We start from the raw sequence: 20,535 nt of genomic DNA, 5'->3' as shown, positions 1-20,535 counted from the left end.
CCCTTTGCTATCACTAGAAAGGAAAAAATCCGCATCTTCTAGAAAGCCGGTTTTCTATATCGTATACAATGATTTTTCTCACCCCAAAGGTCACTCTAAAGGAAATAAATCAACACGACTTTCTCGCCACAAAGAGCGATAACACAGGTAAGCGGGAAAATGGTGCGTGAATTAATCTGGAGTGCGTGACGTTGGCGATTTGGCGACGAAGAGGATTTCATAGATATTTGTTAGTATAAGAGAACTGTCACCTATAAATATAAAACCGAAGTAAAGTTCGGCTTGGTTTTGAAAGTTATGCACATCTGAGGCTTTCACAGAGGGATCAAGTAAGCTATAATTTGCTTTCTGTTGCATAGGATGTACTTATTTATTAAAATGAAAATGAAATTAAGGAAATGATTTAATTATTTAATATTAATCATAGTGCTCTTGCTAATTTGTTGTCGCTAGAAGTAGGTTCCTATTATTAAATTAACAGCATTTTTATATTATTAATGTATCTATCACGAGCTTTTAAGTAATTTTAATAAGTATTTCGACCAAAAAATTCTTATGTATTAAATATTTTTTTAAAAGAAATTTTCTTATTTTATTTTGATTTAAAGAGTAAATTTCTATTTTTGTATTGTTTTAATTTTTATATATAGTAAATCGTTTTTGTTTACCGAATATATAGCCTTATATAAATTTTTTTCAATAAATGTTTAACATAAGACTTCTATGTAATAAATTCCCCTCTAGCTATTATGAACCATTTAATTGAATCTTTTTTTTTCTTTTTCATAAATGTGAGACGTAATTTTGTTAAATTTATTTTTTAATATGTAGAATTATTTATGTAGAAAAGTTTTTGTATAAATTATATTCAAAATATTAATTATGAATGCTTTTTAATTTTTTCATACTAAACATCACTTACTGACGTGATATAATAAATAAATTGATTGATTGAAACGAATAATTCTTCAAACAATTTGAATTTTTCAATAGCGTTTTCCGTATTCGACTGATACTCCATTTTATATTCCACTCGCCATTCATAAAAACAGAGATAAGGTCGTTAATGTTTACAGCTTGTTTAACTCGTATTTTGAAGGAGTAAAATGTCGTTCAATTGGTGTAAATCCTTTAATGCTCGATTTTATTTCAGTTACGGAATGTACCATCAACAATGCTAAGTCATGTTACCGTATACCGTTAAGAATACAGACTAGACATCGAAATTTGTATTTAATAGCCCATTACTTCTATTTTGCAGCAGCATAATTGCTTTGCTATTGTCTTTGAAAGGGAATTTATGTTAGATCACTAACGTAGGAAACTTTAACATGAGAAAGTACGGATTTTTCTTAATTTAAGAATTTAGTGTTGAAAGATTTTGCTACTTTATGAAAAAGCTGGTATTTGCATTTTAATGACAGATGACAAGGATAAAACTTCTATTGCATAAAATTATTTTATAGCTGTTTGTTTTTTTAATAATGGAAAATATATTATGGAGAATTTAAAATGTCCTAACAGAGTTGAAATTAAGGACAAGAAGAAGAGCCCAAAGTTTTTTTCTGGAGCAAAGTAAAAATAAATCTTTATTCTGTCAGTCTTGTTGCTGTTGAAAGATGCATATTTTTGATCGATTATAGAAATGAAATTTGGGATTTTAACTCTAAACTTAATTTTTGTGAAATATAAAGAATTTTACATTCTAATGTAGAGATCGCTGATAATTTCATCCTGTGTAAAAGTTAAATTGCATTCTGAATTAAAGTTATTAAATATCTTATTGAATAATGGAATATCAATGTTTATTTTAACATTACAGTTTTTAAAAAACAATAATGGACATTTGAATGAAAAGAATCAATTTTATTTGATTGTAATTATAAAATTTGCCGTAATGAGATCTTTTAATGCAATAATTGATATTTGTATAATAATGCACTTTCAAGGCCGATTAATTAAAAATATTCATATAAGGATAAAATCCAGTTATTTTGTTTCTAAAATTAATTACTGTGAGAGAAAAATATAATTAATGTTTATAAAGGCTACAATATTTTATTTTAAAAATACATTTTCGAGACATAGACTTAATATTTTGAAAATGAATACTTCATGTTAAAATGTCTTTAACTATACAATACAGGCCGAGGTTAAGATAAAATTTTCTCGGATATTAATTTAAATTTATAATATATTTGAAATATCGTAGGCAACTTTACCGGATACACTCGGTATAACATTTCAACAAAATTAATTCATCATAGTAATTTCGACAGGAAAGAGGATTCGATTTTCAATAAAAAAATAAGTTCCGTTAGAGGTGCGGTTGTGGAGTTTGTCATATATGCTTAATGTTATCCTATTTGATAACCTGATGAATTCGTAGAAGTCAAATGCCTTCTTTTAATGTGGTAGCGAAGTTTGACAAAGGGTTGTTAGCTTAGATATCCTCTTTGTCTGCCCACGGTTCAAAATGAATCGACCCATCGTAACCCACATGCAGATAAGAAATGGGATATAATTCTAAATAAACTAATCCTAGCATATAAATGCAAACGGTCATGAACATTAATTTTAATAGTTTTTTTTTGAATAAGTAAGCAAAATCTTTGTTTAATTACGTTATACATTTTGCAACTTAGATTGTTTTGTAAAATACATTGGATATTTATTCTTTTAAGTTGTTAAAGAAGTAGTTTTCTTTAAAAGAAAGTATAATTTTTTCAGATATTTTAGTATAGTTCCGAAAGTATATTTCCGACCGTCAATACGATTCTACACCAGGAATGAAACCTGGAAATTTTGCATCAAAAACACTTGATCGGAAATGGAGAATATTTTTCTTTATTAATTTCGCCACTCATTATACGAATTATTGTAGCGAATAATTAAATTTCGCTTTTTTAATCGTATCCATACATATCAAATGCAAACCTCTATTATAGCAGCATATTTATATTCTCTTGATAATCTCATAATTGTAAATATACAAATTATGACGTGTGACATCACGAATTATGAGTTGTTTATTTATTAATATTTGAAGAAAAAACCCAAATGTATACAATCTATTAAGGTTATTCATTAAGATAATTGAGAATGAATTGGCTACCATTAAATTTGCAACACTTCCTTTTAGAATAAATGTGGCATTTACCCTGGTGTCAGTCTTTTAATGTTTCTACTATTTTATTAATAAATAGCTGTTTTCCAATGCTTCAAATTTCCATGACAACTAAAAAGATCAATATTTGTCAATACGATTTAATTCTAAGCAAACTGAATTTATTTGCATCAGAAATATATAGAGCGATTGAGGTTGAAAACAACCTCTCTACATATGCTCATTTCAATGTTTTCGCATATTCATCGCTATGATTGATGTGTTATTAATCATATTTTTCGTTGAGTTAGAATACAGGAAGAATTAACGTAGAATTAATTAATGCAGCCTTCTTTTGAATCTATTCAGATGTCATTCATTTGCACAGTCTTCAATTTTTATTTTTTTCCTTCTAATTTTAGATTTTTTTTTTTGATGTGAAGTTGTCTGTAACAATGTTGCAAATTCATTTTGCTTTCCCCTTATGAAAATTTTCTGGTGGATTTTTTTTCGAATATTACCTTTCTATACTGATTCAGTAAAAGTTTTTTTTTTGCAAATATTTTTCATAAAAATATTGATTTCTTTCTTCATATATTAAATATTTAATAAATTTAAACCATAATTTAAAGTTTGAAAGTTTTATTTTGAATAATATCATGAAAATAACGTAAGATCCAATTTCTCTTTTCTTATACATTTTTTTTTTGTTTAATCTTGCTTATTTGATGCTTGTAAGGATTTATGAATTTTATAATTTAATTTTTTAAATTATCTGTCACTTCCTCGCAATTCGGATGGTGTAATTTATATATTTGTGTGTGCTTGACGTGTATAAACCATTTGAAAGATTTTTGAATTGGATTATCCATTAATTTATTAACTGAACTTTGATTTCAAATGGTGTTAATAATCTTAAAAAATGATTTCAAATTATTTGTGAATTATAAGGAGAAGGGTTTAATTTTTTTCATATTTTAAGTACAATAATAGAAATGCTTCTTGAACTAAGAATTATTACCATTACATTTTTTCATCCAGTAAATTAAGTTTTGAATTAATTAAATCTTAATTTTAACACCCGAAAACTATATAAATTTCTTTCCCACAGTAAATTGTTTAAAAAATGGACGCGTTATGATTGCCAAAAATCTGATATTAAACAAATGATGTTTAACAACATGCATTCATTTTTCTTTTAAGGAGAGATTATTTTTTTTAGTTCCTTCTTGTACTAATAATTTCTTTGAAGAATGAGAGAAACTATTTGCAAGTTTTACTATCCGAATCTGTGAAAAAGAAGTATTGTAATAGATTGCACAGCATAGAACTACTATTTATAATAAAGCGTAACTTGTTATTAAGCCTATTTTTACATACTAAGCGAAATACACTTTAGTTTTTATAATGAATATTTTCTTAACATGCTTTCCCGATTAATTAAAGACATTTTAGTTATAAAAAAAGTGCTGTAAGTGGACAATTTAAATAGCTATAATAACTTTTTAATCCATCCAAGCTATATATGAAATATATTCTTTGATGCTAAATTGAACATATTTATCGTCTAATGTTTATCGAACATTTACTTTAATCCTTTTGAATTATTGTTATTAAATTATGAAGCACTGAAATTTTTGGATTTGTTTCTGAAAATTGAACTAAGCTTTTAAGAAACGCCTTAGTCCGTTGATTCTCAAATTGTGAAAATGGAAAGAAAATGTGAAGAAAAGGAAATTTTATTTTGATTTTTAATAATTCGTTTCTAATATTGAAATTTAAGATGTCAAAATGGAACATTAGTTAAATTAATTGTATTCGTATCGTGATTCAATTAAACTGGGAAGAGAAGTGAATTGAAACTTATACAAAACCTTGATTGCAGAGCTAAAGATAAGAAAATCGCTTATATTTTGGTTTAGAAAAATATGCAAGGTAAACAAACACATTAAGAGGAAAGAAGAATTTTTTTTTGCAAACCACATAGAGGATTCTTATCTAGAGGGTTGAGATTGGCATGGGTAATTCCCCAGCACTGTTTTTTCTTTTTCTGTGGGGTTTTTCTTATCCTGAAGCAAATGGTTTCCCTGAAAAAGAGCAATGACTGATTCGCCTGTAGCTAGACAGTTTTTTTTTTTTTGCATCATTACGAAGGTGCTCATTAAGGCTTTATTATTCTAATGGAATGCACCTGTGGTTTTTAATGGTAAATTTTTTTAGGAAATTTCCAGAAATACATGAAAGGTTATTAGAATTGGCATTTTTTCCCCGAAGATGCTACTAAATGCGATAGAAATCTATCTTTGAGTAATTTATATTCAAGCAATAAAAATGCATTTTTGTATTATTCAAAGTAAAATTTATGGAATTTTAGTTACCATATTTTTTTTTCAGACGGAAATTTCAATCAAAATATTTAGAAGCGAGTATTAATAGTAATCTATTTTCCCGCTCATTTAAACACCGATTTTAAATTTGCTACTAATTTCATTTATCAACATAACCAAGATATCTCGTTTTTCAAGAATATTTATTCCCTCTAATCCATAATTTGACTACCATGCCAGATTAGATAAGATGGGCATGCCAAAAGATGCCTGTTAAATATTTCCACTTCTTTTCGATACTTCAATTGTGTTAAGAAAGAATAATTTTTTAAACACGCATCTAATTCACATGCCACAAAAAAAAAAAAATTAAATTTGGCAATAAGGCTATAATAAGACCAAGAAATTTTATACGCATTATCCATTAAAAAATTATTTTTCATGCTTAATAAATTGTTATGTTATGAGCTTTAATTGGTTAATCAAATCAAGGTTTGAATTGATTCGAATTAAAATGCATAAACTACACCTAATATCATTTGCTCCATAGCATTTTGCATTGAAGAATAGTAAGCAAGTCATTTAAAAAACAAAAACATATTGAGGCGTAATAATAGCTTTCTTGTTCAAATAATTTATTAAAAAGGGCAAAAATATCATCAAAGTTTGCAGACACCTGTATTTAAAACTAGGTTTCTTGATCAAAAATTTATCATCGTAGTTAACATATATAACTATTAGATTAGCATTAACTATTCATAATACAAAAGCAAGCCGTTGCTGGGCAGTTTCCAAATTCTACTTTAAATAATTGAGACATACATACTTAATTAAATTGGCAATTATATCATGTGTCGAAATAATACTAAGATACTCTTTATCATTTTTCAACATGCCAAAAGTAATTCGCTTCCATGTCATGAACATAACTTTCTGAAATGTTTATCTTAATTAGTACTTGGAAATTTCCTGTACTACTAATGAAAGAATCCTGTATTTCAGGATTCTTTTATTTTGAATTTTGTTAAAATAAGGCGAGATTTAAACATCGCCTAAAACATGAATTGCAAAATCTTTAATTAAAATTATAATTAATTGTTACTATATTGCTTATGAATCTGCGTATTCTGTAAAGCGCTTATAAAAGTTAATAAAATTATCGTATCTCGTATATATAAAATAATTCTGCTCGAAAAGTGAAATCAAATTGCTTTAAACGTTTCAAATAATGTTTTCTTAAATAATAAAAGTGTAAAGAATTTTTTTTTTATTTTGATAACTAAATAACTTGGGTCCCCCCTCTCTCTAATATTAAAAATAGTATATCAAATCAAAAAATATCTACAGTTTCCGTCTGACATTGGATTGTAGAATTATTTCCATTTAAATTCATTATTTCCATTCCATTTCAGTTTTGTCATGAAAAGTACAATAGAATTCATGAAAATATTTGAATTTAAATATTTGCAAGTATTCCATTATTTCTTTTCATGGGAAATTTCTTAGCTGACCGATTAAAATAACTGCTTGGAAAAAAAGCTTTCAAACTCGGCTATAATGAATTGTAATGATGTTATTTGGAAAAAGGATATTTAAATGAATTTCAATTAATATTTTCATGATACTTTAAATATATCTGCAAAATTTGCTCCACAGTTAAAAAGTATTGACTTAGACTGAAAGTACCATTGTACATTGGTTATATAGTTATATTATTGAATGTTCCTTTTTTTCTTGTTAATAAGGAGCTGAAACTCAAAAGTTTTTCTTAAATGACATACGGTGAATTGAATTTAGGAAATTAAAAAACAAAGTTGAAGGAAATAATATCAAAAAACCGGGATGATGATGATTTCTGAATAAAATTACATCCTTGTTTTTGCTCTATTTCAGTTTGTTGAACAATAAAAGTAAACTTATGCGATAAAGACTGTTATGAATGATGAAAAATATTAAGAACTTTGATTGAAATTGAAGGACGTCTTTATTCACAACATAACACAATACTGAATGAGCTTTAGAATACCTAAAGGAAAGGCACAAAATAACAATTTTAAATGGTTTAGCTTTTGGATAAAAATTTGCATTTCCATTAAGCTTAGCTTTAAATACTGCCAAGTAATTTATCGTATTTTTATAATTTGTAGAAAACACTTTGGATCCTTTTCTTTATTTGCTTTTGTGTGTTTTGGCTTTGATTGCTTGCAATTTAGACGATATAAAAGTTCAGATATTGGTTTACGAGCTGGTGACCCGGGGATATCAGTTGCATTTAAGTTGTATTGTCCCGAAACTGAGATATTAAAGCAGTTATTTTAATTGCCATCCACGTATTCTGTTCATTGCGTACCTTTCCAATCCATTGAAGACCAGTCCCATGACATTATAGAGCTTTAAAAATATAAATGTGTGGTACATTTTCTAAACTTTGCGGTGTTGTTATTTTACTTTTTTTATACGTTTTGTTAAATACAGATTTTAACAGAATCCATCTTTTTTTTATCCTTTGCTGAAAAATAAATTATTTAATATTTGATGAAACGGGGAAAACGGCTTGAAAATTAGGCAGATAATGTTTTAGCCGAGATTCAGGAAAAATTAACGACTTTTGAATTAGTATCATTAAAAAGGCAATTTTTAAAGAGAAGAATTCGTATTGTGCTGTAATATTTTATAAATTATCGTTGGGAAACGCTAAAAAATTCACTTATTTTTTTAAATTGAAATTCTAATTAAAATTTTTAAAAAATCGGTGCAAGTCGCACATTTCCCCCTCCAAAGAGCATATATGTGTCAAATTTCATAGCTATACGGCAAACGGTCTGGTTTATATCGCGCACATGCACACATAGACTCGTCTATGGTAAAATCTCATAAAATTAATATATTGGCTCTTATGTTATTTCGGAAATTGTTTTTATAATTTCGATTTGAGACTTTAAATTATATAAGTTTAATATATAACTGTCTATAAAAGAAGATTTGAAGTTTCTAAATGAATTTGTTGTATTTTGATCATATTCCAAACCTCTTATAACTGACAAATTTTGAATAGCTTCTCAAATCTTTGAGAAGCTGAAGTCCAAACAGTAAGATATTTTGTAGTTTAGCTAATGATTTATCCAATTAATATTTTGATTAATCGTAAATTAAACTCAATAATATTATATATATTTTTCGAGATTTTTATATATTGTGTCCGTTTAAATAATTTTTTTAGGAAAATCTTAAAATACATTAATATGCGAGTACTTCTATGTATATAATTTATCAAAATCATTATATCCGGATAGCTTTCTTATATTGCCCCTCAAGCCAAAACTGTTACCAAAAACGAAGCAATGGGATGCGAGGTTCAAGGTGAAGTTCATGAAGTACAACATTGAGTATCTACTTCTTTGTCTTAATTTATGAAATCCAGATACTGTGAAGACGAAACAAGGCCAGCTTCTTAAACTTGTTTTTGACCTTTCCCTTTCTTCTGTTCGGTTTTTAATTGGAAATCTAAGATGATGTTTATCTGTTGTCAAATCTGATTGAAGCATTCTGATAGCACGATTGTTTGGTTTGTTTTACAATGAATTGTCATGCCAGGAGCGTAATAGTGGCAAAAATCTATATTTCCCTTTTACAATGGAAGACATAAGGACGTAGTAACTGGCGTAGTGGATTTTCTTGTATTCAGAAGGTTCTTGGAATCATTAAGAAATAACAATGGTTTGTTGACAATTTCAAAAATTTACTGATTTATAAGATATTTGATTTTGCTTTTGATAAAGATTTGAAATGGCCGCCTTAGGCATTAAAACCTCGGTAACAGATCGAATTGAACTGAGATGGAAAAATTTTTGGTACAGTTTTTGCTGTAATAATTTATGTTCGAGAACTCGATGCTGATACGAAAAAGCAAAATGCTCATCAATTCCTCTCTTTAATGCAAATTTCTTACGATATAAAACAACTGAAATACAAAAAAAAAAAATCTGAAAAAGTACAGAATGTACTTAAATGAATATTATAACATTACAAATCTATTAAAATAAAGTTCAATCATGCTAAACCCGTCCGCAGGGTGTCGAAAGGTACGATAATGCATCCCACACTTTTACAAGATACCTGTCATGATGCTTTGAATGGGCTGCAAATAAGCGTGTCTTAAGTTCGACAATGTCAGTTAGTAATGGTGGAATAAAAGCCAGCTCACACAGAACACTTACATGAAATTTTAAATGGAGCGTAGTTATATTTTTATAATAACAAGGGTGATTTTTTTTTCTTTTTAACAGTGCTGCAAAGTTAGAATATTTTATTCTCTAAAATGAATCGAATTCTATTTATAATTTTCGAAGCCATAATGATGTAACTTTTCTTTTCAGAAATCATTATCAAAAATCATTTCTTTCTAAGATTCTTGATCCTGTTTTGACCTATGTATTTTAGATGGTCTAGTCATTACAGAATGCACTTTAATAATGATTACTAGTACCATAAAAGGCAAACTATCTTGTGAAATTAAATGTTTGACTAATTAATAAAATTTGACTGTTATTAAATTCTTATTAAATGTCTAGAACAATCAAAACTTTAATTTTTTATATGAATATCAATAACCTTAATTAAACATTCAAAGAAGAATTGCCATATTCAAAATTTTAAATTTCTCTAGTACATTGATTTTTAAGCAAAAATATAAAATTTTTATGAATTTTTAAAAAATTTGGCTTGGAATATTAATTTAAAACCGAATTCTACAGCATTATTTTCGTTTATTATGTTCCAGGAGGACCTAGTGGATTACGGGCACTAAAATTTAACAGACCGAATTCTAAATTATTTATATTTGAGAGAAATAGGAACAAAAGACTCTGTATTAATAGGCATTTCAAAAATTGCATATTCTTAAAATTACGCTTTTTGCTCTAAAACATTTTTAGTTAAATTTCAGCGCAATTAAATTTTTTTTAAGGTTGATAAATACTTGATCTGTGTTCTAAGGCAATTTTCAAATATATTTAAACAAGTAGACTTTGTAGACATTAGAATTAATGACATTGGTATCTATAATACCTTTATGAATTATGCATCGAATGTAATTTTTGATTGCTTATTTGGAATTTCCATCCATAATTACTGACCTTTTGAAAAGGTGAAAAGTAAGAACTGTAATGTGATATAGTATTTAAGTGAAGACTCCTTTTTTCAAAATCGGTTCTAAAAAGAAATAAAGTAATATCCTGAAATGCAGAACCACAAGAGGAAATAGCTGTACAAGCCTTCTAGACTGTTAATGCATTTGGCCTTCATTATGTCACGATTTCCAAGGTTACATTTTGGAATTAAATCCGATTTTTCAGACCAGGTTCAACAGGGAAATGTTTTCGCTTTTAATTACTTTTGTAAAGCTTTAAGAATTTGTAGACATTGTCTTAGTATCCAATTAAACTCGTTAATATTGCTGTAATGTCTTATCGTTTTATCTACTGGATACAAAGCTTTTATACAGAGCTTTTGCTGAATACAAAGCTTTACAGATGGATGCTTTTCTGGATACAAATTTTTGCAGAGCTATACTTTGCTGAATATATACAGAGCCGAGAATAATATTTTGTTAGTCAAAGAAGATTGTTGTTGAAAAACAGGTTGAGTGACCATTATACAAAGTAAATTGGGTTTTGAATTCAAAGATACTCTAAAATCTTTAACTATGTATTTATATTCATTGAAAAAATAATATCAAAAGGAGACAATTTTTCATAAAAATCATTGGATATTTCAAAATGAAAACGAAAGGATTAAAACATTTTTGAGCAAAAACATTAGGAAAAGCAAATATGCGCAATCCTATTTTTTTATTAAAAAATTCAAATTTCTTCTTCATTGATTTTGAAATGTCTCTTAGTATTTCTTAGCTGTTTACTTGCGTTAAAATATCCAATTAAATAAAAGAGCCATATTGAGAAAAATATATATTATATGAACCTTATTTAATGTAATGAGTCTGTAAATAGGAATACGGAACTTTTGATATTTAATAACTAAGCCCAAGAAACCATTTAATTGAACTGCTAATATAGCTTGAGCATTCAACATTTCGGTAGTTTTTTGTTATATGAATTCAGATAACAATCAATGTTTGGAATATATGTTGGCGAAGTATTTTTCGTAAAAAAAATTAAATTTACTCCGAGTCGTTCATATATCCAGATCAATAATTAAATCTAAAAATGAAATGATAAAAATAATGCCTAAATCAATCAGCAGTAGAGATTTTCGATTCAAAAACGCTGTCGATGGTTTGGTCATAATGCCGAGTAGTACTTGACTTTTTTTTTGTACCGAAATTAAAAATGTATTTTAAATTTCTCTAAACTGAATAGGTTGCTATAATCTTCAAATTCTTTGTCTACTAATATATTTAATGTGCTAAATATATATTCTTTTGAGATCCTGTTGATTGAAATATCAACAAATAAGAAAGCAAGACCTCTATGATACTAAAATACACTTAATTGATTTTTGTCTTTTATATTAATTACTACATTGGCTGAACAAATTCAAACGTGTATTTTAAAAAACTAAATTCGGACAGAAGTCAGATATACTATTCATTTTTTAAAATTCTCATTGGAGAAAATGTTTAGATTATTCTAAATTAATGATGCTTCTATGATAAAAAAAGTAACTCCATTTATTCACTTATAATTACGGTATATATGGATATCAAGTTACAAGATGAAAAAGAACGTTGAATTAGTAAGACAATGACTTTTTTTAAGGTAATATTTTAATTTTAGTAAGCTTAGTTTATCCTAATTATGTAGTAATTTCATATTCATTCGAAATGCAAAACTTAGTTGTTAAATTTACCATAGATAATTTTTAACAAATATGTAATACCCGAGTGCTTCATAAATAGCTATTACACAAAAATTAAAAGCGAAAAGATTATACTTTTTTCAGTTTTACTGAAATCGGACAAGACTTGAATAAGTGAAATTTGAAGGCTTTCAAAAAACATAGCACAAAAAAAAAAGTTTTCCTGAAAATTTTTTAAAACTTTAGTGCATCTGTGATCTTGAAAACATTTAAACACTTTTTTATAGTATTAAGCTAAAATCTGTAAACGGTTAACATTCGCTCATAAGACAAATCATTTATTGAAATTTGAAAAAAAATTGCTTTAGAAGCTTCCACGAAGTTATTTAAAAGAAGTTTTCCTAACTAGAATCATAAAATATAAGATGGAAAAATATCTCTAATCTAGAAAATACCAAATTCATTATCTAATGATTGTTTTTTTTTAATATTACTATTATTTTACTTAGATGATAAAAATAAAATTCCCAAACACGTTTGCTGTTACGCATCGTGCGTGCTTAGATTATTAAAACAGGATTTGCTGTTTGGTCCTCCTTGATAAACATGCCTGCGAGGTTTTGGATGCCAAACCTTTGTGTATGTTTTCTGATGGGAGCCATTAATTGGCCTCACGTTTTAAAGACATGAAAATTGAGTGAAGCTGCCCTCACGAAGGTCGGTTGTTGTTGCATTGGCTACTTAAACACTTCAAGGTGAAATTCTATTAAAATAAACTGTAGATGCTTCTCGAATTGGGAAAAAAAGCAATTTATTGCATGTCATTGTATGAAATCATTTCTTCGATGAAACTAAAAAAAGTAATAAAATAGATTTGGTAACTTTTTTTAACATCAAACGCTTGTTAAAACAACAATAAATAAATGAGTGAAGTGTAGTGTCATATCGTAATGGCTACAAAAAAAAAGTGTTGATGGGCAAATCTGTTGTAGTAATTTGTCATTAATAGTGTTTGATCCTAATTATGTTAACAGTAATCTTAATGTTATGATTGCTAGAATTTTTTCTCTGAAAATATTAATTTTAGTTCATCGATTTGAATGAATATAAAAGTAATAATTTAAAAATTAATTTTATGTTCTATTAGATCGTACTGAGATTGCTTTTCCCCAAGTTTTTCATATGCTTAAAACCTAAAAATATTTTTTTGTATCATTATCCATCTATCAGAGAAATATCTCCAGAATATCTATTATACGAAATCTGAATTTTAGGTAGATTCATATAGGAAGACTACCTATTGCAATGGTTCTTATGACAAGACATCAGGGAAATTTCTTCAGTTCTTTACTAATCTTGTCCTTATAACACAAACCCACTTTCTTTCAAAAGTTATATGCATGCTTATTATACTTTTCCCATGTTATCTTGTGAACAAGATATTTAGAATAATTTTGTTTGGATTTTAACTGGATTGGAATATGTTGTTAGAAATGTAAAAGTCTCGGAACAATTCGTCAATGGCCCATTTAAATCAAAAGGTGTAGAACTGATGGTGGGGTGAAATTTTCATTTCGCTATAACTTTCTTAATATTGAAGATAGAAAAATAAATCCAATTAAGCAAAAGAGTGCCTCATGATGACAAACAACTTTTGTATTTGAAATTTTTCAATAACTGCAATATTTTAGAAGTTAGGAACTGAAAAGTCATTTTCAAGCCCTAATTTCAAATGTTCCTAATATCAACAATTTATGTTGTCATATAGTAACTGAAATGTAGAGGAATCTACCTTTGCTTTCCAGTTTGAAGAGAACATTTTTAAAATTTAAAAAAAATTATCGATGTCAAATTTCAGAATTTAAGCCCTTTTTAAAATTAAATGGAGCAGTAATAAATGGCTCATTTTAGAATCTTTTCTTAACTGATAGGAATTTAATTTTCATGTAAATAAAAAATATTAATTCAAATTTTACTGAAAAATTTAGTACAAAAATCAAGAGAGCGTGTAATTTCTCAGTACAATTCCTAGACTACTAAAAATGTTTTCTTAGAAAACGTATAACACTTTGCTAATCTTGTTAAATTATTTTAATAAAAACTAATTTCGCACATATCTGAAGTTATTTTTAATATACTGCGATTTTCAAAAATCTTTTATTAAACTGTGGGAATGGCGATATTTTCAGTAAATATATATAATATATTAGTAACGAAAAGGTTGCTTCAATCGAATATTTTTTTTTCGATTTTTAGGTTTGTAAAGCTGGTTGGCTTATGGAAGGTCGAATTTTGTGTTCTCATTACAACGGACGTCGTTAATTACCATAAGATTCTTTTGTATTCAAAATTCACTTACAGATAGTAAAGATATCATTATTCGAGGTGTAATTTTTAATCATTAAAATCTACATCTTTATCAAGGACAGGATGACCTTTTCTGTCAATACGCTGCAAAACTCTTGTTGAATAGAATAGTAAAAGGAAATTCCCTTTTTATTGATATAGCAATATTTACTGAGCAGATTACTATTTTTTTGATTAATTAATTTATATTCGATTGAGTAATTCCTATTTTCAGGTAAAGTTGTTTTTCAAAAAGGCAATATATCTTGCAATAAAACATTGTTTCCACATGACAATATATAGTATTTTTAATAATAAAGGTCTATCTATAACTAACAAACTATTAATACTCGTTATTGTTTATTGTATGGAACAATATGGAAGATTTGACAAGTTTTCAATATTTAAGAAAATAATAAAGTTAAAGAGATTGAAATGTTTAAAGTTTATGAAAAAATTAGTAAATATTTGAGTTTATGAAAAAATTAGTAAATATTTGAGTTTATGAAAAAATTAGTAAATATTGGAGTTTATGAAAAGTGAGAAATTTTAATTAATAAAAAAAGTTAAAATTTTCTTTTAATATGTTTCATTTTTAAATAATGCGATTAAAATGGATCCTTCTAGCAATAGTTGAATTTTAAATAAATGAAAAATTCTTCATTGCTGTTAAGTTTGTATATGGCATCAAAAAAAAATTCAACTCACAGTATTTTTCTTGGCAAATTTTTACTGCGGTATAAATTGTTTCGCTTATTCCATTCCCATATTCCATTTCGCTTGGATTCATAAACAATTCAGAATTAATCAGCTCATCTTTAATGAGCAGATTAGTTCTCAAGTTAAATGAAAAATATAAAAAATATTTCTAATTGGGCTGTTCTAAAAATTGTATCTAACAACTTTTAAAATGAATTTCGCACCTTTCTCTTCACGGAAATTTTCGAAGCAATAAGTTTTTTTCTTTCTTATTGAAATAGATTCTTTTAAAAATGTAATATTAAGAAGAGAATATTAGCGCATTTTTTCCTTTGAGAGTTAAATTATTTAATTTTATGATGGATTATAAAGAGATCTTGATAAGAAATGCTTTTAGGTTTTTTACAGAAAACTTGCATTTCATAAAACATTTTACTAGATATCATTTCTAATTGCTCATCTTGGTGATGCTTTTCCAAATAACAATTTAGTGCTCCATATTTTAACAAAACAGGCATGCCCACCATTTTTTGTAAATATTGCAGGAATATGAATCTGCATCATCAGCTTTATAATTATTCATTGATCAATTGATTTGGTTCTAAAAAGATAAATTTAATCATTTTAATTTATCTTCGTTTAAAAAAGAATCTTATTTGAATTTAGGCTTCACTTCTGAGTTGCATGGGCTCACTCTCCAATGCGTTTTTGACAGAAACCAGAAATATTTTTCCTGCAATTCCATTCTAAAACTATAAAAATTAACTACTTCAGCATGTATTCGCACAGTATCCTTTTCTAATTTTCCTGTTTGGAAAATATGGGTATGTAGTCATAGCTTTAATTATTATACACCCTCCAAAAATTGATTTTTTAATTATGAAGAAAAAAAGTTTTTTCAGCCACCCTTGCAGTCCCTTCCTAAGAAAAAAAAAAACAATTACACATTTGATTTATGAGTCCAAATATTTTCTATGGAATTGTGCCATTAGAAAAATTATCTAAATATATCCAGTTTTCAGACTTCATCTAAATCATAATTTATCCTTATCGATTATCAAAACACATCATAATATATTCGTAATTTCAAAATTGATAAACCTCAATGACTTTTTTTGTGTAATTGGGGCCTTTCTCGATTTAACACACAAGTGAACACAATGATAAATGACCCGCATCGCAACTTTCAACCATTCAATTACTCCAACGATTAACACAAATGATTCTCGCGGTTGCATATGTGGGGTGCAATGATCCTTATCAACGAATTAGCTCAGTTGATATTTTTTGTCCTTGTAATGTTCTGTTGTATACAATTATTTAACTTTTACTCTTGTCAAAAATATTAGACGGTTGGAAAACGCTTAAAAAATGCCAATGACTGTCTAGAATAAAAAAAAAAAAAATGAAAATAGTCATATTAAACCGGTTGTGTGTTTTGAAGTTGATAGGTTGTAATAAATAGCATCTACTAGAAGAAAGCACAAAATCCTTGAATACAGCAAGGACAACTTTTGTTTTTGTTATACTAGACAGACGAGGCTTATTACTACAGCAGTGGAAACTTCTCTAATATCGAGATCACTAGATGTAGAAAATACTAACAGAGCCGCATTTTCCTAAAGCTTGCTAATTAGGTGTGTGGTGGTGAGAACTTGTGTTGCAAATTTCATTTTCACCGAACATTCTTTATTTACATTTCATTCGTTTATCCGTCGAACTCGGGACTACTGTGTCGTTGTGCGAGTTTTCGTCAGAGAAAGTGAAGGGTTTGTATGCGTCTTGTTTTAAAATGCTTTTAATCGTTGTACTTCAGACATCAATCTAATTTTCGCTGTTTGTTTTGGTAAATAGTATAAAGTAATACTGAAGAATCTTTTGAATATGCTGGGAAAAAATAGTGTCAGTTTGCTAAAATGTATTTATTAACCATAAAATAAAAATGTAAACTACTAGTGAAATAATGAGCAGAAAGATACTTTTGCAGAATTAAGGTAGGCACTTATGTTAAGTCAATTTTTGGCGAAAATTTTTAATACATTTCTTATTCAGTTTTCTTAGTTTCCGAAAGTTTTATATACTAAAACCTGTTTGAATTTGAAACCTGTTTTGTTCCTATATTCATTCTTTGGGAAGATGAATGGATCGTTACTTTTGCATAATTCATATTTTAATGCTTTTTTACATCTATACTATTTTCTCATTCTGTATTGGTAAAATCTTTCGAAAAACTAATTTATAGTTTTAATTCAAATTCGACATATCTATTTCTCAATGTTGTATAGTTCCTGAATGATAAAATAAGCTTCATGTTTAAAAAGATTTTGCTTTTGGTTTAATGCTTCATAATGTAGGAAAAAAAAAACTTATAAAATTCTTATCTATCAAATTCCTGTTTTTAAAATTTGAAAAGGTATCATCAAAGAACATTAGAAATGGCAAAAAATATTTAAGTTACCGGCAAGAGTTTTGAACTAATCAAGTCCAAAACAGGAGTTTTGCTTCACACATTTTTTAAAGTTAAAAATCTGTTTTTTCCTCATTTAAAAAAACTTTTGTTTTTAATAGATTTTTTTTTATGATGGGGGTTTTCTTGTCTGTATTTTATGCAGAAATTGATAAATTATTTTATGCTATTTGTCAAAACATTCATCCTGGAGGTAATAGCATACCTTAATGTTAAAATATTATCAGAACCAACTTGTATAAAATCTTTTATGAAGTTTTTGCACTTCAGTGTTTAATTACGTAAGTGAAAATAACCAATTATAGACCAGTTGCTTGCCGCATATGATTCATTACACAATTTAATCATAATATTAATAGTAATTACTAGTGCAAAAATTAATAAACGTCCCATCCATTTTAAATTGTGAACCGTGAGTGAAAAATAAGCTTGAAGCAACGCATTTATTTAAAATAATTTGTGAATTAAAACAATAATTATTGGATCTAAAAATTAAATACTTACTTCTCTTGTGCAAGAAAAGTTTTAAATACTGAGTATATATTTTGAAAAATAAATTATAGGTAATTTCTTTTAGGCAATGGATAGTGAATATGAGTACCATTTCTATGATTTGTTAAAGGCTCTTTTTTGTATAGGAATGATTGATATCATCTATTATAAGAATTGAGTCTTAGGAAGAAACGGAAATTTTCTTATTTAATTGTGAATAATTGTAGCATTTTAATGACGTTTATTTTATGCTGCTTCTCGTTTTTTAAAAATGTGAACCGCAGTTATGACAAATTGTGCTCAATATAAGGAATATAGGAAAAAAAATATTTAAATTCTTCAGTTTTTAATAAGAAAATTGTAATTGCTAAAACTTCATTTTTACATAACTTTCCAAAGTAAAAGCAAGTTTTAAATAAAAATACGAAATATATTAATTTTTTCAAGAAATATTAATTTTATCAAAATGAAATTAAATGTAAATGCAAATTTTTTTCTAATTTTAACATTATTTGGTTACTTAAGTCTTTTGTTTTACTTAATGTTCGAGTTTTTACTCTTCCAGTAATTGCAAGATTTTTAACTTTGACTTATGCAGTTAAAGATTTCTACTATTAATTCATTTTTATTTTTAAGCTTTTGAATTTATATCTGAAGTTAATTTTTATATTTGCAGTCACATAGCTATTATCAAGTTAAGCTAGACCTTAAGAACCTTTTCTTCAAGAGTGTTAATGCATTCCGACACTTAAGGATTCTTAAAACGCATCGAAGAAATATTTTTCTATTAAAAGCTTAAGACTGAAATTTATTTGAATTTTTCATTACGTAATATGGATTATATATATATATATATATATATATAATATTTACATTAAAATATGCACTTAGAATACAAAGTTGAATCGATATCTACACCGTCATGGTATGAAAAGAATGTTTTGTGTCTTTTATTTAAGATACAAGACATTCTAGTAGACATCATAAATAGTTTTCATGCACAATTTTGATTCGTTGAAGAAATTCTTGGAAACGCTTTCGTATTGGTGGGAGAAAAACTTTGAAGTTTCATTAGAAAAAGTTTAACTAGAACGGAAGGAAGTGTAAAAGAAAGAAAATAAAGCGTCCTTCTCTGCACTCATCAATCATATAATGGCACTTGACCACCTGTTCGGCAAAGTGTTATGTCAAACCACATGCACTCTAGTTTAAGTAATCTGCCTACTGATTTTGATTTCAGTTTATTTGCGTATATTTTCTGTTAAGACATTCTTGCATAAGGCATGCTGTACACCCTAATGTGCTCTGACCTAATACTTGCAAGTTTTATTGCACAACGTGACATCAAATTCACGTGTTTGGTACCATTTTCGCACTTCTTGATGCTCATGCAAGGGCATCCCCATGGAGTTTTGATACGAGCTTTCTCATTGCAATTTTCCTTCGCCTAGCCTTGTTACAAAAAGAGCAGAGGAAAAACAAGTCTGACTCGACCGTCTTTGTTTACTCTAATTTATAAATCTTTGAGCACCTGAAAGCACGTGGAGTGGTTGATGAAGTTTGGACTATGTGTGTTGACCTTCCCCCGGGTAGGAATGGTGCTATGACATGCCGGCCAGAATGAAAGATCGACTGTCAGACACTACATCAAGAAGGATCCTCGGGCAAAATTGGTTTGGGACTTGTTTGACGTGATGCGGCTTGGAGAAAACCCACCCTTTCGCCTCTATAGGGTTATTCGAGAATATCACCCTTTCTTCAATGATTTCCCCAACCCTTATGACGCACATGCTTTTTTTCTGATTTTCGAGAATTTCCCTCCCCTGGCAAAAACAAGGCTCATTGTGTTTCTTCTTCAGTTACGAATTTGCGAATCAGTCTAGAAACACGAATTTGAAGGGCAGGACGGTGGTTGACCGTGAGTAAAAGCTGTTAATCGATTCTTTTCTTTTTTTAAGTGCATTAAGTGAAAGGGCAAACTTGATTTGTTATTTTTACTATTTTGGTTTGTGTGGGAATAAACTGGAAACTAACCGCTAATTTGTAAATATAATTACTAGTTTAATTTTTTTTTTCTATTCTAACTAGTAGAAATGATAACTTTTAAAATATTACGACTCGATATAAAAACAAGAATCGCCCATTCTAATTTTTATATAAAAAAATTAATATTTGTTTCTTTACAATTAAGATTTTAATCAATTTTATGAACTAACGTAAATTTACCTTTATTACCATTGCTGTAACTTGAAACATAATTTTTAAAATTTTTAAAAATATGT

At 27.6% G+C, this 20,535-nt stretch overlaps 1 protein-coding gene across 4 annotated transcripts in view; it reads left to right on the top strand.

Annotated features, from left to right (window-relative positions):
- Positions 1-229: 229 nt before the first annotated feature.
- The window catches only part of LOC129963507 (elongation of very long chain fatty acids protein AAEL008004-like), a 40,347-nt gene continuing 20,041 nt past the window's right edge, over positions 230-20,535 (top strand). The window contains exon 1 of one of the 4 annotated variants that reach the window (XM_056077934.1): positions 230-329. The gene's annotated coding sequence lies outside the window, so the exon portion shown is untranslated. Of the gene's footprint in view, positions 330-16,841; positions 17,064-20,064; positions 20,174-20,535 lie in introns of those variants that run through there. The other 3 variants (XM_056077935.1, XM_056077937.1, XM_056077936.1) reach the window with 3 other exon arrangements.

The sequence above is a fragment of the Argiope bruennichi genome, chromosome 3, assembly GCF_947563725.1.
Source record: "Argiope bruennichi chromosome 3, qqArgBrue1.1, whole genome shotgun sequence".
In the NCBI taxonomy this organism is placed as follows: Eukaryota; Metazoa; Arthropoda; class Arachnida; order Araneae; family Araneidae; genus Argiope; species Argiope bruennichi.
The sequence above is the reverse complement of the archived record's forward strand: the minus strand, read 5'-3'. Positions and strand labels throughout refer to the sequence as shown.